The sequence below is a fragment of the Cupressus sempervirens genome, chromosome 10 (genome assembly GCF_028749045.1).
Source record: "Cupressus sempervirens isolate cs-2001-9-10 chromosome 10, ASM2874904v1, whole genome shotgun sequence".
Classification (NCBI taxonomy): domain Eukaryota; kingdom Viridiplantae; phylum Streptophyta; class Pinopsida; order Cupressales; family Cupressaceae; genus Cupressus; species Cupressus sempervirens.
Genome location: NC_143127.1, coordinates 371889325 through 371914820, shown reverse-complemented (window position 1 = coordinate 371914820; position 25496 = coordinate 371889325). Strand labels below are relative to the sequence as shown.

General features: G+C 31.4%; 1 pseudogene; it reads right to left on the bottom strand.

Moving 5' to 3' along the window:
- Positions 1 to 1596: 1596 nt before the first annotated feature.
- On the bottom strand, positions 1597 to 2225 carry LOC149534212 (germin-like protein 9-3; annotated as a pseudogene).
- Positions 2226 to 25496: the final 23271 nt, after the last annotated feature.

Genomic DNA, 25496 nt, shown 5'->3' with positions numbered 1-25496 from the left:
AGAATAGAATTCTAGTGGTTATTTTTGACATATGTCAAAACAAATTCCTTGGTTACAGAGATTTACTTTACTTTCATGCCTTTAATGGATATTCTCATATTTTTTCTAGTTTGCACTAATCAAGAAGTCCACCAATGGAAATAAAAAAAATTTAAAAAAATCGGTCATCCAATATTATAGATTAATATAATTTTATGAATTTTTGACTGAAACCACATTTTGAATTCACATTAGTCACATTACTTGTAGCAACATTATAAACTTTCCCTTAATTCATTTTTCTCCAACCATTAAAAAACTCTTATTAATTTCTTTTATAAATTATTTACAAGAATTTCAAAAATTAAAATACCTTGAATTGGAAGGTATTATGATATGAAAACTTAACATAATGTTTCCAATGAAGTCACCAATATTTCCAAAAATAATTTTATTCCATCTCGAATTAATTCTAACATATTAATGTTTTGACTTGGCAAAGTGAAAATGATGTTTCATAAAAAACAAAGGTGAATAAAAAATGTACACCTTCAATTTCAGCAAATAATTTAAGGTGTTTGAATACATTTGCACCAACTCAATTGTCATAATAGAACATTGCCAATTTTGACACAATTTTTTTTGAATTTAGACAAAGTTAAATACAAGACTAACACATCTCATTATGCTTTCTTGCTTGTTCTTCAAATATTATGTGTACATATAGGGATAAAGTGATAGATCCTAACCACCTAGCATACTTCTATTTATGAATAAAAATTTTGTATAAGATGTCAAGAGATATTAAGTTTTTTAAAAAATAATGAAAAATCATATATAAACATAAAAATAACAATCTATAGTAAAAGAAAGTTAACCATTTTTATTGGATAATAAAGAAAATAACAATCTTAATCTATTTATTTTTATGATAATAATAAGATCAATGTTGAAGTTATTGTATAGCTAGAAATGAGATGTCTCTTGCATTATGTATGGGTTTCTATTTTCTCATTTTCTTAAAGAAAATGAAATTGCTATAGTGACAAGCATAAGAAAAGATGAACTCATCTGAAAATATATCTCAAGCTTTATTATAGTGACAAGCACAAAAGAAAAGAGAAACATATTCTAAATTTTAATGTGGTGATAAGAATAAGAGAAAATAATTCTAGTGAAAAATATATTCAAAACTTTACTATAATAACAAGCACAAGAGATAACAGGCAAGAGCCTACAATACAATGGTAATCTGTGAGCCTCTCATGTGGGAGGCCTTCAATTTGAATTCACTTAATACATAAAAGTAATTAATTACAAAAAATAACAATAACTAATCTAAACTTCAAATAGACCTCATCCATACCACACACTCCATATAAACTTAGATTCCTAAGTTTGTTTAATACCATTCAATTAACTCAACCTTATAACTTAGATTCCTAATAAATTTATTTGAGTCATTGACTTAACCCAACCTTTATTATAAAGAAAAGCCCAAAGAAGAAATAACACTGAAAAACATATTCCAAAGGGCAAGGGAAGAAAAGAGAAGACATTATTCTGTGGTGGTCAAGGATGAATGGCGAAAGAAACCCAAGTACTCATCATGGACTTTTAAGGTTTAAGCCCATCCTTGAGGAGCTCAATTGTCTTAGCGTTTGTCTTGAATGATTTGGCCAAAACATCATCGGGTATACTACTTGTAAAAAGAGCAGAAGGGACTGACACAGTACCTGCATTGGCGCTCCCAACGGCAGAAATAGCCAAGGCCCCATACGAAGGATCCGCATTCATTTGGTAGTGGACGAGTCCCTTGGGAAACATAAACAAATCCCTGAAGTGAGGTTCTGCGTGAAGAGCTTTCCGGTGGTGTTGACAATTCCAACTTGGAGAGTTTTGTCGATGAGCAACAGGAGTTCAGAGGCGCGGGGGTGAGTGTGAGGAGGATTCACTGCTCCCGGTAGAAACTACAGCACCGCCATTGACACGCTCAGCCCCTCCAGTGCCAGACATTCTTTCATCATTGCCTTTGTCAATTTAAACACCGTCTACCTTGTCATGTTGCTCTTACTCACTTCACGAAATCCCGTGAATGTGAAGAAATTGCCCGTTAAATTCTATGGGTTCTGCCCTGCCGGAACAACGAAATCGGTGAGAATATTAGGATCCGATGCATAAATGATGCCAATTACACTGCTGAATACCACTAAAATTGTCATGAAAGAAGCTCCATTGAATTCCATCTCTTTTCTTTTAGAATATAAATACTGTACAAAGAGGGAATTCTAGTGAAGTTTTGGGTGTTATGAGAAGTTGCTAAGAAAGGGTTGTATTTATAGGATGATGAGAGGTTGTGTTGGAGATCAGAACTGGGAGGGCTTCAATGGTAAAGCCAGCCTTTTTTTTGGATGTCTTCTAACCCAGCGGATTCTCCCATGAATTTTCACCATCTTGGTGGCCTCAATTATCTTCAATGTGTGGTTCAATTTGAGTTGAGAATATAACGAATACTTTTGTTTAGTTGTACAATAAACAAAACTTTTGAGTTATACCGCCTTTCAAATTTGGAAACCCAGATATATTGCAAGTCATTAATGTCACCTGGAAGACTGGTGCGACCTGCATGCTTCGTGCATGTCATTTTGAAAGGGAATTGTCGATGGAAGCTGTTATGGCCATCATTTATTTAAGCAATTTTAACGTGTTTTGATGTTATATATGTTATTAAACCTTTGGATTGTAGATTTCTCTTTGTCTTGTCATCGCCAATTTAACGTGTTCTCGTTGTCTTTTATATCTTCAATTGACAATTATTACAACCATCATGAATTTTGTTTTTCTTGTTCTTGAAGAGTGCAAACCATAATATGGGTTATAAGGAAATTTGAGGGACCTTGCATATATCTCTATTACTCGTCGAAGTCCATTGTCTCATGGGCGAACCCTATCTACGGAACTGTATTTGCTTGCCTTTTGCAGATAATTTGATGGGTTCATGTGCTTAGTTTATTTGATGGGTTTATGTAGCTTAGTTTTTGTTTCTAATGAGGTAATTTTTACAATTGAAAATATATTATAAATATTTGATAATAATAAGTTTTTATGTATTAGAAAGCAGTCAAAAGAAAGGGAGATATTTTGATAATAATATGTTAGTGTGGGGAGGTATTTTTAATAAGATAATATTCAATATATTCATCATAATTAATTTTCACTTTCTATATATTTTATTATATATTGATGTGACCAAGACTAAATACAATATCTCATGATCTAATTGTCTATATAAAAATATAAAAATAATTGTTTAACCTAGTTAAGATACAAGGTAGTTACAAATTGAATATTCAAAATAGTATATGTATTGTTGGATTAAGGGTATATGCATCCTGTCTTCAAAAGAGATGATCTTCAATGTTGATTAACTATGAATTCTTCTGCAAAAAAACTTGTATTGACTTTTTTGTTGTTACTTCTCACTAGGCATCTTTAATTGACAAACCCTTTCATTGAATGAGATTCTTGATGATTATCATAGTCCACTACTTCTGTGTGTTTGTTGGAAAAAGTAAGTTTCAATCCAAGGTAATTCTTCCTTAGTTTTAATTCGGTCATTAATGGATCGTGGATTGTAAAAAATATAGCTTCATTTAATTCATTTAGTAAATCAATTGTAATTGGAATTAAAAGTGTACATCTTTAATAATGTTTGAGCCCTCTATAGTTTGGGCATATGCCAAATGTCATCTTTCTTACACATTATCACTAGGACAAGATTAAGTAGTCTAGTTATCCTTGATGATACTTGACTACATCATATCTTGAATCATTTTCTCAATCTCACATTTTTTAATAGATGAGTATTTATAAGTCTTGATGTTGCATGGTTGGGCTTCTAGTACTAGTTGAATAACATGAACTTGATTATTTTAGGAAGAATTTCCTTTAGGCATATCTTGAAAAACTACAAACTATTGATCAATAATTTCTTGTAGATATAGCTAGGTAGGAGTTCTTGAATGATAGGTTCATAATGAAAATAATTGAGCCACAAATATATCAAATTATGTGTTAATAATCTTTTAATTTTGATAAAATCCTCTCATACATCAAAATTTTGCACAGAATCTTAGTTAGATGATCCTAGCTCTTGAATGAAATCTTATGAACCATTGTCCTTAATTACTCGTTATGCATAGAGTCACTCTACTCCTAACAATATATCTTGTTAGCCTACAAATATAATAGACATTGGATAACTTTTATATTTTTTAATAAGTTAGGAGAGAGTAAAGTTAGTTGGCCTTCTTTTATGATAACTTTATTAGTTATGTATAAAGGTCAGGATAAAATTAGTGGGAAAGTTGATTTGGAAATAATTATGGTATGAACTATTCAGCATAGCAAGTGGCATATTTTTGCTAAGGATAGTAATAATGACAAGATAGGTATATGCAGAATCATAGTATATACCAAATTATGGCCCTAAGAGGAAATGAAAAATCAAAAATTAGGATTACTTAACATGTGTAAAAAGTCGAACATCTTATCAACCTTATGTTAAAAAGTACAAAGAATAGAATCTGTAGAAAATTGAATGCAGTTTCTAAATTACTAGAGCTTTTCTAAAATAAATTAATCTAATTGTTGAGTCAATGCAAGAAGTTGGGTCTCACTTTTGGCCAAAAAGTGGAAGTGTTGTTTTATTTTTTTTTAAGATTTTTTTGTCAAATGATGGTACAATTTGAGGCACTTATAGAAGTTGAATATTAGAAAATTTCAATAATAGAAATTGTAGTGCTCAGAATCTACTTTTTGAATATGTAGTTTATTTGAATACTTATATGCCATAAAAAAAAATTGTATAGATCTTTAGAAACCACATTTTCAAAATGCCTATTTCAAGACCATACCATGCTCGTGTACGAACACTATAATTTGACACAAATAAATGATTTTTTGTGAATCCTTTTAAAGGAAGTTGCCTAACACACCAAAGATTGATGAGAATGATTTTCTTTAATTTTTTAATAGTTTTTTTACTTAATTTTTAATTGGTGATTAAGCTTATTTTTAAAACCTCTCATGTACAGACACCAAAATATAATCAAAATTTAACTTTTCAAAAAAAAAATTAACTTCAAAAGAATTGTGTGCAGATTGATGACATGTAAATTAATTTAAGAAATATCAAAAATTTAAAAAGTTATTAAAGTTTTAGTGAATCTCACTATTTTATGTTTAGATGAAACTTTTGATTAATAAATAATATAAAATGAACTCATAGCAATGTAAAATTTATAATTCTAAAATCATGATAGTAAGGTCTATAATGGGTTTTCGTTTCATCAAAAAATCGATGAGGAAGACCTTATAAAAATTTTGGCAATGCTTGAAATCATTGAATAATTGACTTAGTCAAAATTTGATGAATAAAGGCACAAGCTTGGTCCCACCAAGCTTGTACCGTGCCTTTCCCCAAGGAAAAATGTGATGCCAATGGGAAATTCCCACCCATGGCTTTAGAATCAAGTGCTTGATTTTTAATTCAAAAATCGAGAGCCCAATTGTAATTTAGCTATTTTAAAAATCGAGCACCCAATTCTTACATAGTTGTTGGGCCCCATAAGTTGACCCACAAAGCACAAACAATCAGTGTAATCATTCTTTAATAGTTCTAAGCTACAACAACACAATTCTGTCATATTATTCTATTTTCTTTTTTCTTTTTTGCAAATTGAATTCAAAATTGGTGTAAACATGGGATCGAAATAATGAAGAAAGAAGAAAATGAAAGTTCTAACAAAGGAGGAGATTACAGCAAACAAAGAGAAGGAAGCACAATGTCAACGAGAGAGAAGACAAAGAATTAGAGAGTTTAGCAATGTTAGGTCTTGAATTTCAGATATTATTTCAAAAGAGAATGACATTGAGGATACTGTGATGGATGAAGAGGCTGAAGAAGAGAACTCAATACAAGGATCATATTCAGGTGCACATTCTAATGAAACATTCAATACAAGTTTCCACATAAAATCCTTGTGTCAAATTTTGTGAATATTCTTATGGTGTTTCATGTTTACATTTTTGCAAAATTGTTTTGACCTAGGATAGTAACCTACAAAGTTTAAGTATTGTATGATATAATGGTTGCATGCATGTTAAGGTTTTATGAATGTGGATTTGATTAGCATTGAAAAGTTTTATTTACACATTTGGACCATGGATAATTGATTCACCCCTCCGCCCCCCCCCCCCCCCCACAAAAAAATATTCTAAAGAATTCCAACAATTAGTATGAAAGCATAGTGCTTGAGAGGAAATAGTTTGGAGGTACTGAGAGCTAAAGATCAAGATGTATAAAAAGGAGGTGCCCAAACTGAAAAAGGATAACTTTCCTGCATGGAAAAGTTTGATGAAGCTACACTTAGGAGGTCTTAGAGACCATGCACAATCTACTATCACCACTGAGCATGTTGATCCTGCTAGAGCCCTAATTGTTGATGATCTGAAAAAGAAGAAAGAATGCAATCAGACAATGTTGGTGATTGCCTCTACCCTAAGTTACTCAAAGTTCAATGACATCAAAGGTTGTGACACTACAAAGAAGATTTTGGATGCCTTACACACAATCTATGGAGGAGATACAAATGTTTTGAGAGCCAAATTGGAAATTCTAAGAGGGAAGTTCGATGACATGAGAATGCAAGAAGGTGAGAACATTCTTCAATATTGCTCTAGAATAAAAGATGGTGTTAATGCTATTAGAGGAGCTAATGGTGTCATTGATGTTGAGACTATAATCAACAAAGTACTAAGAACATTGTTGCCTATCTATACCATTAGATTTTTTGCCATACAAGAACTAAGATGTATACCTGGTAGTAATTTGAGCCTTGAAGGTTTGATGGGTAGGCTCATTGCCTTTGAACTCTCTAATTTTGATAATTTTAAAACTGAAAACATTGAATCTACTTTCAAAGCTAAATTGTCATTAAAATAACCTAAAGAGGAGAAGAAAAAGGTCAAATATGTTTCTAGTGATAGTGATATAGATGAGGAGGATGTAGAATAGCTTGAAGCATTGCTAGAAAGGAAATTTCATAAAGGAAAAGGAAAATTAAAAGGTAAGCTACCTATCATATGCTTTAACTGTAATGAGGTTTTTCATATTGCTGCTAGATGTCCAAAAAAGAAGAACAATAGAAGTAGAGACAAATACACAAGAAAAAGAGATGAGGACATCAAAGATTATAAAGATAAAGGAAAGAAGTCTTCCTACATTGTTGAGGAGGAAACCAAATATGGATCTGATGACCATGATGATGAAGTGGTGTATGTTGTAATTAAGGATGATTTTGATGAGGAGGAGGCAACTACACTAGTGTCTTATGTGAACAAGAGTGCTAGATGGATCATTGATAGTGGGTGTTCACATCACATGAATGGAGATAAAAGTAAGTTCATTACCCTTGATTATTACAATAAAAATAGTGTAAGGTTTGGTAATGATGCACCCTGTCTGATAAAAGGTAATGGATCAATCAAACTGACAAAAAAGATCAGCGTGACAATGCTTATTATGTAGGACTTAACAATAATTTTTTGAGTGTGTCACAAATGAATAGTTCAGGTTGCAAAGTTGAGTATGAGAACAAGATAGCAAAGATCTATGACACTAGTGGGAAACTAATTGGAAAAGGTGATCAAACTAGAGGCAATCTATTTTATCTTGGTATGAATGATGCTATGTGTCTTGTTATATAATTTGATGATACATGTGTGACTATGGCACAAGGTTGTGTCATGTTAACTTTGATAACCTAATAAGTATCAGTAACATGAAAAGAGTCAGAGTTTTTCCTATATTAAAGAAACCTAAAAATATGATTTGCAAACAATGTCAGTTAGGCAAGATGACAAAATCTAGTTTTGAAAGTAAGACTCAAACCTAAAAAGAAATTTTGGAATTAGTTCATACTAATTTGTGTGGACCAATTGATGTGCAAAGCTATAAAAGTGACAAGTACATTATCTTATTTGTTGATAATTATTCTAGGATGAAGGCAGTTATTTTTTTGAAACAAAAATATGATGCTTTCCAAATATTTAATTGGCACTTACCAATTTTTGAAAAGGACACAGGAAAAAGCTTTAAATGTCTAAGGTTTGACAAAGGTGGATAATTTACATCAAATGAGTTTGAGATGTTCTATATAATGATATAGGAATTAAGAGACAGACTTTTGCACCTAGGACCCCTCCACAAAATGAGATTGTTGAAAGGAGGAATAGATCTATAATGGATTGTGCTAGAACACTCATGTTGGAGAAGAATGTTGCTTTGAAATACTAGAGAGAAGTTGCAAGTACAGCTATCTATACCCTGAACTAAGTGCAAGTCAAGAAAGGTACTCATTCAACATCTTTTGAACTATGGTATGGATACTCACGCAATGTAAAATATTTTAAGGTATTTGGAAGCAAGTGCTACATTCTTAAGGATTTTAGAAATGGTAAATTAGATGCTAAAATTGAAGAAGGTATATTCATTGGCTATTCCACAATAAGTAAAGCTTATAAGTGTCTGAATACTAACACTAAAAAATTTGTGGAAAGTGCAAATGTGAAGTTTGATGAACATACAGAGGTACATGATGTTGAACCTATGAAGGAACCTGAAGAGTACAAATCCTTTATATACTTTTATGAAGGTATGCCTACTTATGAAGGTGTTGCAAACCAAGTTGTAAATCAACAACAAGTATCAGTGATTATTGAGTCACATACAATGAATGTTGAGTTGCATTCAAGAGCTGAGTTGCAGACAAAAGCTAAGGTACATTTTGATTCTAAGATAAGTGTACATGAAAGGAATGTCGATCTACCTGATAGAAAAGTACATAGTGATTCTAAAGTAGACAAACCTATTGAAGAAAAAAGAGCAGAACCAAGATTGTCAAAATATGTCAGAAGACATCACCCTATTGAAAAAATTATTGGAGATAAAGAAGCTAGACCAATGACAAGGAATAGAATGAAAAGTGATACATTTTTGTTAAGCATGAATGAGCCTAAGATAGTGAAAGATGCCTTAGAGAATGATGATTGGAGTAAAGCCATGAAAGAAGAGATTGATCAGATTGAGAAGAACCAAACATGGACTCTATTGGCATTAAGTCAAGTTTGTTATTAGTGACAACACTTATTCAAATTTTGTATGGTTACCAAGTTCTTTGATCAATCCCCAGTGTTTTCCATGTAATTCAGTGGTTATCAAGCTTCACAGTTCCTACTGAGCATTCTAGTGGTTACCAAGTGAATTCAGGCAGTGTGAAGTCCAGTAGTTCTTACCGAGTAGTTTAGTGGTTACCAAGCTTCATAGTGTCTACCAAGTCATTAGTTATTGTGAAGCAAAGTTAGTGTTAACTGAGTGATGAGATGATTAGTGTTTACCAAGTGTAGGCATAGTAAACATGGAATTTAGTTTCTATTGAATGACACTGTATCTACCAAGTCACCAGTGTATACCGAGTTTGAAACTACGTTGAAGTGATCAATATGGACTAAGCCTCTATTTTTATTGAGTTCATGATGATGCCGAGTAATGACAATGGACGTCATGTATCAAAAATTCACCAAGTCAGTTTCAGAACCTGAGTATCTACTTTTGGGCCAACTTTGTAATATTGGTGTTAACTTGTGTGTTGGCCGACCTTGCAGTTATGTGAAATGGATGAGTATATATGTAATGTATTGTATCATATCCAAGAGAGTAGTGTAATAATATGAGATAATGTGAATGAAATGTAAGCATGCGAATGCGAATCAGCAACAGAACAAAGTGTATTGCATGGCCATATCAGGAGCAACAGAGTTACATCTATCACATAAAGTAACCTAGCTAGTGGGTCAGTGCAAGAAGTTGGGTCTCACTTTTGGCCAAAAAGTGGAAGTGTTTTTCCTGTTTTTGAAATTTTTTGTCAATTGATGTCAAAACTTAAGTCATTTACAGATTGAATATAAAAAAACTTTAGAATAAAAATTTTAGTGTTCGAAATCTAGTTTTTGAATATGTAATTTATTTGTGTACCCATATGATGGGTTTTTTTTTGGTATGGATCTTTAAAAACCACTTTTTCAAAATGCTTATTTTAGGACCATACTACGCTCATGTATGGACACCATAGTTTGACACAAATAAATGAATTTTAGCAAATCCTTTTAAAGGAAGTTACCTAATACACCTAAGATTGATGACAATATTTTTCCTTAATTTTTTATTGAATATTTTTTTTTATTAATTATTAATTGGTTATAAAGGTAAATTTTAAAACCTCTCATGTACGGACACCATAATTTGATCAAGATCTCACTTTTTTCAAAAAAAAAAAAAAAAAACCTCCAAAGAATTGTATGTAGATTGATGACATATAAATTAATTTAAGAAAAATTATAAAATAAAAAAGTTATTAAAGTTTTAGTGAACGTCACTTTTTAAAGTTTAAGAGATAGCTTTGATTAATAAATAATGAAAAAATAGCAAATAAACTAATAATACTATAAAATTTACATTTTTGGAATCAGAATAGTAAGACCTATAATGGGTTTTTGTTTCATCAAAAAATTCAATGGGGACGACTATAAAAAATTACGAAAATCTTAGAAATTGTTGATTAAATGCCTTAGAAAAAAATGGATCATAAAGGCATGGCTTGGTGGGACCAAGCCTATGCCATGCCTTTCCCCAAGGCAAAACCCCATGCAAAAGTTGCATGCCATACCAAATTCCCGCTCATGTCTCGAGAATCGGGCACCCGATTTGTAATTCAAAAATTGGGTGCCCAATTGTGTTTCAATCATTGTAAGAATTGGGTACCCGATTATTTAAAAATTGAGTACCCGATTTTTAAATAATCGGTTACCCGATTTGTAAGTGGGTACCCAATTTTTAAACAATTGGGTACCCATTTCTTATGTACCCATTGGGCCCCAAAAGCTGCCCCATAGACCAACTTTCAATGATTGAAATGATTGAATAATAGTTTCAATCTCCAACAGCAAATTCTATCATAGTTATTCTATTTTCTTGTCTTCTTCTACAATTTGCAAGCTACTGATTCAATTTCAAAATTGGTGCAAACATGGGATCAAAATAACAAAGAAAGAAGAAAGCAAAAGTTTTGACAGATGAGGAGATTGCAGCAACTAAAGAGAATAAAGCATGAGATCAACGAGAGAGAAGACAAAGAATTAGGGACTTGAACAATGTTCCAAAGGAGAAAGACATTGAGGATACCACGATGGATGAAGAGGTCAAAGAAGAGAACCCAATACAAGAAAATTCAAGTGCACATTCTAATCATGCATTCAATATAGGTGTGTCTCCAAACCCTTGAATTTTCTCTCATGATGAAATTGGTAATGTTTTAGAAGTAGTTTATGATTTAAATGATTTAGATTTTCTTCATGAAAATAAATTGTCAAACGATCATGCACAAAAAACTCCAATTGAAATGCATGCCCCAAAAGAAATACTAAGAAAATTTGAAAATGAGATTCAATTCCCAAATAACAATGAAAATGAAATGTCAATTAAAAAAAAAAATTGCATGAATGTAGACATAGAAACACCAACTAATAAACAAACATGTCAAAATGATAGTAAATTGTCTGAACATAATTTTCATATTCCTAATGATGTGCTAGATAATCTTGAGGGATTGGTTTCATGGAGACAAATTAAGACACATGCTAATAGATTGTATAGACTTTTTTTTTTTATAATAAGAAATTTGGGTTTCAATGTCAGTTGATGTTGCAACTAATTAAAATGTCTAAAATGTGAAAAGTAATGAAAAGGTTGGGAATATATGCAAAATCCAAGAATAAAAATGAGTCTTTAAAACAAGTTGTATCCACTATTGCTAGTTCCTTTGATGTTATCAAAAAGAGAAGTCGATCTAAAGATAAGAATGCAACATGACAAGTAATAACAACAGCTTTAGTTAACAACTCAACATCTGACAAAAGATTGATTAGCAACATAAGTGGATATCTTAATGTGAATCGTAAGAATTTAGAAAGAGTTGTAAAGAGAAGGGTTAACTTTGAATCAACAAATATTTTATAGACTTCTAGTGGTAGACTCCCGAGATGTGATATGAAACTTACTAGTGAAGTCAAAAGTTTGATTGAAAATTTTTGGCATGATAATACAAGAGTATCACCTAATTCAAAAGATGTTCTTAAATGGAGAATTAGGTCAAAATTACATGATCCACATCCTAAACACCTTTTGGACATGACTCAAATTGAATTGTTTAGAAAATTTGTAGATGGTAAGGTATTAAATATTACCATTAGTCAAAGATCTTTTGAAAAGTGTAAACCATGGTATGTAAGGATTAAAAAGGAAAGAATAACATGTTGTTGTAAAAATCATATTCAATTTCATTACCATTATGATGTATTTTGATCTATACACGGTACCATGCATAGTAAAGAAATGTTGCAGGAATGTGGTATAAAAATACCACCTCAAACTATAAAGGATTTCATATCAGGCTTGTTTTGTAAGCCACCTAATGATCAATACTTTCTTGTTAATGCATGTCTTTCTGGTACATGTGATATGTGTGACAATCTTTCTTTGTTAGATGAATGTTTGCATGAAAATGCTTTGACTACTTTTGGACAACAATTAGTTGAGGTAAAAAGATTCAAAACTATTGAATATCCATCAAAGGATGGGAAGATTGGAAGAAGGTGTGATCTAGTTACAGATAAAGTTAGTTGTCATGCATTATGGATGAGTTTAAGAGTGTGATCATACCAAAATATGTTAAACACTCTCAATATGGTAGATGGCTTGATGGACAATTTCGCATATGTAAGAAGACATTTCCAATTGGTACTATACTTTCAATTGTTGACTTTGCATAGAACTACACACTTGCACTGCAAGAAGATGTACAACCACAATATTACAATTTAGTGCAAGTAACAATTTATGTTCATATAATTTATAGGCATGCACTTGATAGTACAGAGGAGGATCAAAAAATATTGAGAGAGTACCATTTTTATATGAGTGATAATAAACTCCATTCATCTGAGTTTGTCCAATATTGTTTCAATGTCTTTTATGATAATTTAAAAGAGAGACAAATTCAAATGACACAACATTGGATATGGTCAAATAATTGTACAAGACAATTCAAGAATGCTAGAATGTTCTATTTGTTGAGTAGGACACATAGGTAAACTAACATCCAACATGTGTGGAGTTTTTTTGAGGTTGGAAATGGTAAAGGAGAACATGATGGTGTTGGTGCATGCGTGAAGAGAGCCCTTAGTAGAGAGCAATTAAAATTTGAGAAAAAAGCTAAATTCAAAAAAAGCACGTGAGATTGTCGAATGGTGTAACAAATATTTATACACAGGATCAAGTGAGAACTCTACAATCAAACGATTCTTCTAAAATAGTTGAAGAAAAGAATATCCTTTCAAGATATGACTGTGATACAATTAGTGGGTCAGATAAATGGCATTCATTTAGGAGTTCAGATTCTAACACTTGGACTATATGGACTAAGAAGCTTGCTTTTTTTTGTCAATTTTGTCTTGCAGGTGAATGGGAAGAATGTGAGAATACAACATGGGTTGAAGATTGGCAACAAAAATCATTAGCAACTACTAACATGCATTTTCAAGATGATATAGTAAATGAAGGTCATAATGTTATTTTTGCATCAAAAGACTATGATCATATTTTAGACCTCATAGAACCTGGTATGCACAATTTAATTAGATTTTGTTGTGATCTTATGCTTCAATTTATATAATTTGCATATGTACTCATGTGATTAAAGTGTTTCTTTACTTTATCTTATCTTATAGGACATGTTAATGTTGTTATTGCACCTAGTAATAATGATGAATAGACTAGTATTGGCTTGCTAGATTTGTGGAACCTAAAAAAAAATTGATATTCATCAAGTAGATGATGATGGTTTTGAGTATCCATTTGGGTCTATTGTTGTAGCTGGAACCTGGCTACATAGATACCTAACAAGAAGAAATGGTTTACCAACATTTGAAGACTACCAATCTAAAAAGAAGATTTTACACTATTCTCATTTGGTTGTGGCAATGAATATCAAATTAGAAAGATACAAAGGGAGACCCACCAATAAGGTATTATGGACAATTTCAATGGATGAGCACAAGACAATCATAGATGCATTGCAAAAAAGAGAGAATGCAAATGATATAGTGGGATGACTACATTTAAATCAAACACATGTAAGTTTTTTCTTTATTTTGTCATTTTTATATATGTACTTATATAATTTAATTACATTTATTTTTGTGTTGCCAATACCAAATTAGAGAATTTATATATATTCCTCTTATTCAGGTCTCAATTACAATTTATGCAAAGTTAAGTGTTAAAGTGGATCAAGCATCAACATCTTGTGCAATTCCACATAGTGAGTACATACAAATTACACATATATTTACATAGTTTAGATACCTCATATTAATTTATGTGTTTATTAAAATATGTTTTTGTTTTACAATTTTATTTTACAGGACCTCATTTGAAGAGATGTGTTGAACCAATTTTATATTTTGAGTTCACTTCTATATATTTATCATTGACATTGTCTTACATATATTGTGAAATATGTTGTACAAACAAATTTAAAAATAGAAGTTTACTTCTATTTGAAAGTTAAAGGTATGCACTTGATATTATAAATTAATTGTTAATTTAAGTAATGGCCTCCTATTTTTTTCCATTACTTTTACATTCAAGAATGTTTGAATTAATGTTTGTTTAAGTTTCAAATTACTATTGATTGTAATTAATAACCCTTCACTTGTACATGATAATTTAAAGATCATTACTCATTGTATTGATTATATGCTATTGTTATGTTGATAATTGACATGTATGTTTAACCATGTAAACCATGTTAAGTGAGAGGGAGGGAAGGAGGAAGAGAGGGAGAGATAGGGAGGGAGGGATATGGGGAGGGTTATAAGTGCTTGTAATTTATCAGAAAGGATTATCAAAAAGGGTTATAAGTCCTAAAAGTAATCTTTTCTAATGTGTCCTGGTACATTCTAATATTTTCAAGAGCTTTTGATGGGTCATATGTGGTCATAAGAAACCTTAGGACCCATTATGACTCCTTGGAACCCATTCATACCATTAACACACTTTATGAACCCTTAGAACACATTAATCATCATAGGATACACTTTAGGATTGTAATGTGTCCTATTCAATCCTATTTTTTCTTAAGGAGTTTTAGTGGGTCCTAAGTGGTTCTAGGAATCCTTGAGACTAATTACAACCTCCTAAGAACCATTATGAGCCTTTATAGCATATTAGTCATTGTAGGACACCGTTTAAAGGTCTAATGTGCCTTAATGAGTCATATGTTCTAAGGGGACATTAGGGATTTTTAGGACCCATTAGTACACATTAGGTCTCATTAGGACACATTAGGATCCACTCGCACACATTAGGACCCATTAGACCCCATTAAAACCTCTTATAACACATTAACCATTGCAAGACATAGTAATGTGTCCTAAGTGGTCCTAATATCTCACTATGGATCACGATTGGTCCTATGTGGTTTGAAAACCCATTAATACTATTTAGGGTGCACATTATGACCATTTAAAACATATTAAAACCCATTAATGCCTCTTAGATACTCTTAAGGGGCATTTAAGACACACTAATGGGTTATAATATGTCCTAATGGGTCCTAATGTGTCTTAAGGGGTTCTAATGTGTTTTAAGTGATCCCATGACCTTTTAGGAATTTTTAGGAACCCTTATAATCCATTAGGAGCCATTAGGACTCATAAGAACCAATTATAACCCCTCTGAACACATTCACCATCATACGATACACTACTATGTCCAAAAGCATTATAATAGTTCCTAAGTGGTTGTAATCAATCCTAATGTTTCCTCTTGGATTTCAAACTGTGGTCTTAATATATCATGAAGGGTTGTAATTGGTTCTTAGTAGTCCTACGACATCTTAGGGTCTATTAGGATCCCTTAGAACACATTAACTGTAATTGGACACACAAATGGGATGTTAATGATTATAATGTATCATAAGGGGTCATAATTTATTGTAAGTGGCCCCATGACCCATTACAAAACCTTAGAATATATTAGGACCAATTAGGACACATTAAAACTACCTTAATTGGTTATTTAATTACTTGGGATGTAAGAAAACCTAAGTCAAAGTTACAAGGAACTATCTAGGTACATGACTTTCCTAGGTACATAATTGTATGAACATACGTACATAGCCTTGATGAGAAAATGTGTGAAAGGAAGGGTATCATCCATCATTTCATTAAAAAACCTTTAATCTTTACCTAAATTTTATAAATTTGAATTTTTAGGATGAAAAATATTTATAATTTAGTAGGTCAAATTTATTTGTATGAATCTCAATGCATAAATTTGATGTGATATTTATCCAATAATCTTTTTGATATCGGTACTAATGCTCTATAAATAGTTAAAATTATTGTTCATGTAGCATTTATACTTACAAAATGTGTCATATGTTCATGAATAAAATATGTTGCAACAAAAAAAATGGTTTGAATACTTAAAACATGATGAAACATAATAATATATACTACATACACTAGCATGATAAGAAGTAGTTAAAAAATAGTACATGGTCTAACATGTCATAATATGATCTATGAAGTCAAAAAATACATATAATATAGCTAAATATCTTAATACAAAGTGTATCAAAATAAACAATATGTGTCATAAAAACACAATCTAAAGGTGCCACCAAGACCTAATCTATCTGATCGAATGTCCTCTTTACTCCATGCGAAGAGGACTCGGATGGATCATCTTGTGTAATATGAGTTGTCTCATCATGTGGGACACCTTGTGAGGTAGATGGATCATCTTGTGTGATGGGAGGAGGTTCATTGGGAAAGCTACCAAATGCAGTAGTGGTGAGGTCTTGTAATTTAATAAAGAGCATTTAATGAACTATGTATGTACATACATTACAATACACACACACACATTTTAAAATTTTGATAAAGAGCATTTAATGAATTATGTATGTACATAAATCACAATACTAACCTCAAAGGATGATGTAGGTACCTCCATTTGGCTAAGTCTCGTACTCTTAGCAACACTCATGGCGACATAGTCCTAAAATTATGGATACATAAACATTGAGGCAAAATTATATATACATGAATAATTACAAAGTATGTAAACTAAAAAGTACATAATTTGTACACTACATTTTTTATACACTATAAAAACATGTATATCTATCATACCCGAGTAGTCGCCATTATCACAGATGTGTCAACAAGTATGCTAGCACAATGATCAAAAGATGGAGTCAAAAATAAACTATATCAAGGCTTGTATGGATGAGTACAATCCATCTCCTATTTGTAAAATCAAAACACATAAAATACATACATGAGTCAAAATTGTTCAGATTATAAGTTAATAACAATATACATACATAAAAATAGTACAAATTATTTGTCTTCAGTGAAAAGTTCATACCATATGTATTTGAGGTTGTGACTCAGTGGTAATTAGATCTAGGACGTCTACTAACATCAAACTATGCAGCACAAGACAATCCCTACAAAATCAAATAAAAAGAACATATGAGCACATGTTATTAAATTCAAGTTTGAATGTACATTTTTATAATGTAATTCAAAGTGCATATTGTATGAGGGACGCCAATGTTTGTAGGTCTCGAAAAAAGACTATACTACCTCCTAGGAGAAATAGTATCATCTGTCCTCTATTATTTCAAAAGTCCAAATTACTATGGTTAATACAATTGCACATGTATGTAGAAAGTAAATAATTATGTACTTTATATTTAAATTTTAATTAAAATTTTACCTGCTACTCTTGACAATCTCTGGGCTTTCCTTGCATGAGGTCAACAAATGATGACACATCAATCTCATCACTAGCATCACCGTGGGCACCATATACGTCATCATCAAAATTAGCACCCTTAGCATAATGGTCATTTTGTGATGCATCAGCATCACTCTCAGGGCCTCTACACATGCCTCCATAGCTAGTACAAATATGTCCAAGTGAACGAGCATGTGTCGCCTGCGTCCACTACTGTAGTAAATTGACCAAAAAGGCACTCAAAGAGGTAAGAGTAGATGAAACTACTCGATGATGGTGTGGAGCTAGTACAACAGGTGCAGGAAGAGGTACAAGGGGCCAAGGTCGCCTGCGATTTCTCATTCTATCACTCAGCTTTGCCCCAGGCCTATCCTGAGGCATCCCTCCACCAACCCCCTAAAATGATCTAATATCAAAATAATTGGCATTCAAACCCAATTCAAACTCATCCCATAACTTCCTAAGGAAGTACATGGGCACCTCATGATTAGCGTGTGGTGGATGGTCAAATACCATCCACCACCACTCCCAAAAGTGTGTTGCTATACATGGATGTGTGCACCATATTATAGAAATACGAGGCTTCTTCTCATTAATCTCCTCACCTATCTTAGAATTTACAAAATATCTTTGAAAATGCCCTTTACCTATTTTGAGGTTATGGACCTGTCTATATGATAAACCATTATAATAGAAGGCACACATGTTTTGCCTCCATAATCTAAATGAATCAACCTCACAATCTAGATGTTGTATGGTGTGAATGACGCCTTACATGCTATTTGCAAGACATAGTAGGTGAGGAGGGGGGTGTGCCTCGCGTCTGATTGCCTAAATATCTCGCATGAGGTCGTTAAGGTTACACCTCATGGTCTCTCACAGATCATTTGTGGTGGGTGGTGGAGGAGGACTAGGTCGTCGTAGAGGTGGGGGTGGAGGTGGAGGTGGAGATGGAGGGGGTACAGGCGAGGGTGGGGGAGGGGGAAGGGGTGGCAGCCGGTCCATCAAATATAATCTACATATATGTTTAAACAACATAAAAAATGACAAAATTACTATTTAATAAAATTTAAATCTAAAATATCAATTATATAAATGCGCAGATCTTTAAAATCATATCAATTAAATAAATAAAGTTAAACACTTAAGTAAACTTTAATGTTAAGGCCAATTGAACATTATACCGAATTTAAGTCTAATCATAAAATAATACTCCAAAAGACTATATTAATAAATCAACTACATAAATCTGGTTTTAATGTTAGATACAAACTTGTTTTGTCTATGCAAGTTCAAGGGAACATATTTTTGATATTAAGGAAAAGGATGGTGAAAGTGCCCAATAGTTTAACCATTGTTTTGTTAGATTATGATCTAGATCTTAAATGGAATTACTTTATGAAATATATTGTAGTGATTTTTTTATTATTAATATTTTATATTGAATGCTAGAGTGGTTATATTCCTATTCTATTTTGTTTTTAAAGTCTTGTTGAAAAAATTATTATAGTTATATGTTTCTGTCCTAGACCCCTAACTGACCTTATAGAAAGGGAAAATATATTTTGATACTCCTATAAGATTTGTTATTCAACACTATTTATGCATTTATTTGGCCTACTAAACTTGTGAGGAAATGCACAAAATCATTAAGAAATATAAGGGTAAGATGAGATAAAAATGAGGATGATTAAGATTATGGAAGGAAAGTATGAAGTAATTGGCAGGGGGACTAAGAATACAACTTCTAATGTGTTGTTTTTTTTAGGGTTGTTTGCCTCAAAATTGTTTCCCTTTTCTATATTCAGGTAGCTAGATCATTTTTTATGTACACTTATTTTGTGACACTGGGGGATTGTATTCTCATTATGGATTATATGTTCATCTCAGGATCAAACAAAGTTAATTTGATTATGGCAAGGTTATGGTTTAGAGTTTTGTTATGTTTAGGGTTTTCATGATGGCTAAGCTTAAGATTATTATAATGATTATGACTAATGTAAAGGTTTACCTAGGATTATAGTTTTCTAGTTAGAATTATATTTAGGTTTTAGATATTTATTATGGTGCTATTGTTTAAAGGGTATATAATAGATGGCGTTAGGATGAGAGTTAATGTAACAATTAGAATGAAAGCTTAGAGATAGAATGATGATTTGTTTTATATTTATGATTATAGTTCATCCTAAATATTATCTGCTAATGCAAACTATAAGTCTAGATCCTGATTCTAATACATGAACCATGTCCCTAACCATAATAATCCTAATTCTAATCATAATACTTAAACTTATAATTTATCTTCTTTAGTAATTTAAAGCTTAAATTATCATTTAGCAATTATTATGAATTTTGAGCTAATAGAACTTTTCTTCCCTCTAAATCTCTATGTTGGAATGTGTTATATTAATTGCATTTTCTAATTATGACCAAAGTCTTTTTACTATTAGAAAACTTTGTATTATATTAATCACATCTTTTATAATTACTTTTGGATGCTTACTTGTCTTCCACCTGCAAACTACTCTTAGATCATCCAAACATTAGCCTTAGTAGTTTCAATGATTAAAATAAAATATGTTTTCTTAATTCTGATTTGTAGGTGGAAGCAACTTCACAAATTATCATTTTTCTTAAGGTGTTTTAATGAGTTGCTAAATATAAACCTTAATTATAAACCTTAATCATAAATCTTAATTATAAACCTTAATTATAAACCTTAATCATAAATCTTAAATATACACCTTAATTATAAAAACTAAATTATAATACTTATCCTATTTATATTCTAGAATTGAATACAAATCCTAATACTAGATCCTAATCTTAAACGTTAAATGTTAAACTAGGGGATTGTATTCTCATTATGGATTATATGTTCATCTCAGGATCAAACAAAGTTAATCTGATTATGGAAAGGTTATGGTTTAGAGTTTTGTTATGTTTAGGGTTTTCATGATGGCTAAGCTTAAGATTATTATAATGATTATGACTAATGTTAAGGTTTACCTAGGAGTATAGTTTTCTAGTTAGAATTATATTTAGGTTTCATATATTTATTATGGTGCTATTGTTTAAAGGATGTATAATAGATGGTGTTAGGATGAGAGTTAATGTTACAATTAGAATGAAAACTTAGAGATAGAATTATGATTTGTTTTATATTTATGATTATAGTTCATACTAAATATTACCCGCTAATGCAAACTATAAGTCTAGATCCTAATTCTAATACATGAACCCTATCCCTACCCATAATAATCCTAATTCTAATCATAATCCTAATTCTAATCATAATACTTAAACTTATAATTTATCTTCTTTAGTAATTTAAATCGTAACTTATCATTTAACAATTGTTATGAATTTTGAGCTAATAGAACTTTTCTTCCCTCTAAATCTCTATGTTGGAATGTGTTATATTAATTGCATTTTCTAATTATGACCAAAGTCTTTTTACTATTAGAAAACTTTGTATTGTATCAATCACATCTTTTATAATTGAATACAAATCCTAATACTATATCCTAATCTTAAATGTTAAATGTTAAACCCTAACCTTATATGTAAATCATAGTTAAGGTCGAGATTACGGTTTAACATTTAAGCTTAATATTTTTATTTAGAATTAGGAGAAGGGCTTAGCATTTATGATTATTTTTAGGATAAAGGTTTAGCATTTAGGATAACTTAGTTATGCCAAGGGTTAATAATTTAGGATAAAGGTTTAGGATAAGGGTTAGACTTGAGATTAGAATTTAAAACTTAATGTAAAGGTTTAATATTTTGTATTAGGTGCATGTTTTACCATTTAAAGTATAATTTTAGCATTTATAATTAGGGATGAGATTATAATATCATTGACAACTATAGTTTAGTATTTGAAGACTTTAGATTTTTTCATTTTAAATTATCATTTACTATAACTTAGGGTTATTTCTTAGGTATGGATCTAATATTTAGTATTTAATACTTTAGATTTATGTAAATCTTTTAGGATTAGGATTAGCATTTTAATAAAAGTTAGAGATTGTATAAGGGTTAGGATTTAGGGATAGGGTTAGGATTAGGAATATTAATGTTTAAGAAAAGGGTTAAGCATTTAGGATAATAGTTTACCATTTAAGGTTAGGATTATGGTTTGACATTTATAATTACTATTTGGTTCTTAGGATACTTATTTAATTATTTATATTAGGATGTAGGTTTTAGCAAATTAATATTATGGTTAGGATGATAGTAAGGGTTGTGATTAGAGTTTTGGTTAAAATTGGGATCATAGTTAATCCTAAATGTTTTCCCTTAATCCAAAACTATTAGTGTAAATCCTATGCCTGATACTTGAACCCTAACCCTAACCATAATAATTACCTTGATGTAAAGTAAGGGGGCACATTATGTAATGCCCAGCCAAGGGATTCAAAGAACTAACCAAAATTTTTACTAAGCAAGCAATAACATGTACAATAATTTACATAAAAAACATAAGAGATTACATTCCTTAACGATTCCTTAATGAGCACATTTACATTTCATTTTTAAATAATTATAAGTACTAGAAGTAAAATAAATAACACATCCACATGAAAGAATAACTACAAGTTCAATCCATTTAAATAATATACATTTGTTCTGACTGCTACTTAGCAAATTAATTCGGAATGCACAATCATCCACTGTACATGTCACAGGGTATGAAAGGCTGAAAGAATATACATTTATAAAATAGTTTACATCATCCACTTGCAATCCATGAAACAAAGTACAATACAATAAGTAAAATCATTAAATACTAAGCTTTGTGTTTGGATCCCTTAGCGGGGTGTTACGTGATTAAATACTTAGTTATATGTTTAGGGTTTTATTATACAGTTATATGGTTAGGTCAAGGTTAAAGACAAGTACGAATATAGTTAGTTTTATGGTTTACAAACTAATCTATAATTAATCACTAGTTATTTGAAATCAATATTTATTTGTAATTACATGTTTAAACAATGAACTTACATCTATAATCTAATCATTCAACATTGTAATTTACATACTAAATACATTTCAAAACATCTAAAATAATAATTTTTAAATGAGCATCTATGAAACTATTATTTAAATTAATAGATACAATAATCTAAAGATAATACTCATTAACAATGAAAATTTACAATTTTATGTATATTAAAACTGAAAAATAATAATAAATTTACGGTATATAAAATGTAAAACTGAAAATAATTAAGTAAAATAGTACAAAACATAATAAAATACCTAGTATGTCAGAAAATAACAGTAGGGGGCAGTTGGTAGAGGTCAAAAACAGGCTCTTATATTGCTCTGAAATTGGGTTCCCATTTTCTAAATGGTGAAAATGACACCCAAATCAGCTAAAAAGGGGGTAATTATAACTTTTTAAAACTGGGTACTCGATATTTTACAAATCAGGTACCCAATTTGTTCAAAATCGGGTGCCCAATTTTTAAGCAGTTCGGGCACCCAATTTGCTTTTCAAAAATTGAGTACCCGATTTTGAATAATGGCTCAGATACCTGAAACGCGATTTTAGAAATGGGTACCCGATTCTAAGAAAATCAAGTACCCATTTCTAAGAGATCCAATTCTGTGGATTTGACTTCCACAGAATTGCGACCCAACTTTGTCCTTATACCCTAGTCTTAAATATTTCTAATAATTGGTATCAAAGCTTTGTGGTTCTCAGGATAAAGTTTGACAACTTGAGCAAAGATCAAGGACAAGAGAATTATTCAGACTTGACAAAGCTATTGATAATGAAAAGTTAGATCTGGAGATGGCCATAGCTCAACTCAAGAAAGCAAAAGAGCATCTTTCCCAATCTCTAAAAAGAAGAAACGAACTTGCAAATCAAATGAATGACCACTAGTATGTTGAAGAGAAGATTGAAGATTTTTTTCCCTCAAGCAATTCAGATGAAGCAAATGATGCAATCAAAGAACTCCTAGAAAAGAATGGCTCCCTGCAAGAAGAAGTAAGAAAATTGAAAAGAGAACAAGAAATTCAATCAATAAGATTGTATGAAATCTCAGAATAGAGAAATAAGGCAAAAGAAGACTTGGAGGTAAGGAACAATGAAATTCAAAATCAATCCCTTTAGCAAGAAAATCGTATTAATCAGCTCTCTAATGCAAATGAGGAAATCATGAGTCTGAGATCTAAAAATGAAAGGTTAAGGAATGACTTAAACTCTGAAAGGCAAATCAATGAAAGGATGAAAGTTGATTTAAGTTCTAAAAAGTAACTCAAGGAAAGAATAATGAAATCCCAAGCAGACATGGATCAATTGAATCAACAAAATGAGTAGAATCTTTATAGGCAAAAGGGTAACGTTGGACTTGGATACAAAGAAGAAGGTGAATCCTCCAAACAAGGTGCTCAAAGGAATCAAAGACCTACTTGCAATCACTGTGGTAAGATAGGTCATACATCAAATAAATGTCAGAGTAATGGAAAGGCAAAATTCAATGCAATATATTACAATTGCAGTCAGCATGGTCATAAAGTTAATGAATGCAAAGAGAAACCAAAGTTTGAGGGAAAGTGTCACAAATGCAAGAAACAAGGTCACAAGGCATCTGAATGTAGATCTAAATTATTCAATCTAGCTGAACAATTTGTGAAGGCAATATTCAGTTGGGACTACAACACTTAGTGTAGATGTCATTACTGTAGAGAATATGGACACATCGGCATAAATTGTATTAGACATCACATGAGAAGAAAGGACACCACCATAAGATGTTACACATGTACTAAACTTGGTCATATAGCTAAGAATCGCATGAATACAGGTAGAATTGAAGATGAAAAGAAAGCAAAAGTTGATAGCATCAAGAAGTAGATGAGAAAGTAGTGGATTCCCAAATCTACCAAGCAAGCTAGTTCAAGCGATGATAGTCATGTCACTCAAGAAGTGGGTGACTCCACCATTTCCAATTAAGTTCTTAAGGAAGAACTGGAACTATGTTTTCAAGGTCACATCTTAAACAATTCCAATTAAAAGGAAGTAAAGATTCATATTGGAATTCAAGATACAGAAGAATCATTAGCAATAGTTATCAACAAATTGACTTCTCTACCGAGCAAGGTTAGGGTCATGGACTCTACCAAGTGAAGTCAGGAGTAACATGGTTATGTTTGGTTGCCAAGTTACAAGCTTTCACCAAGCCATTTGTACAAATTGTGGATGATAGGCTGTTATGCACTATGTCATTATGGCTCTCATCGTACCAAGCATTAATAGTAAGTTTTTATCAAAAGGTAGGAAATTGACTTTATTTTCATCATGAATTCAGTATATTGAGAACAAAGCAATTTGCAAAGCATCCTAGTGATCTTGAGTAGAATTTGTAGCAAAAGTTTTTCAAAGAATTTTCTCAGCTTATCGAGTTATCATGGCATCCAACAGTAGCAACAAGGAAAAAAAAGGATCTGAAATGTTGGTGTAAGGTGTTGAATGGAAAGCCCTTAACTTCAAATTAGTGTCAACGATCAC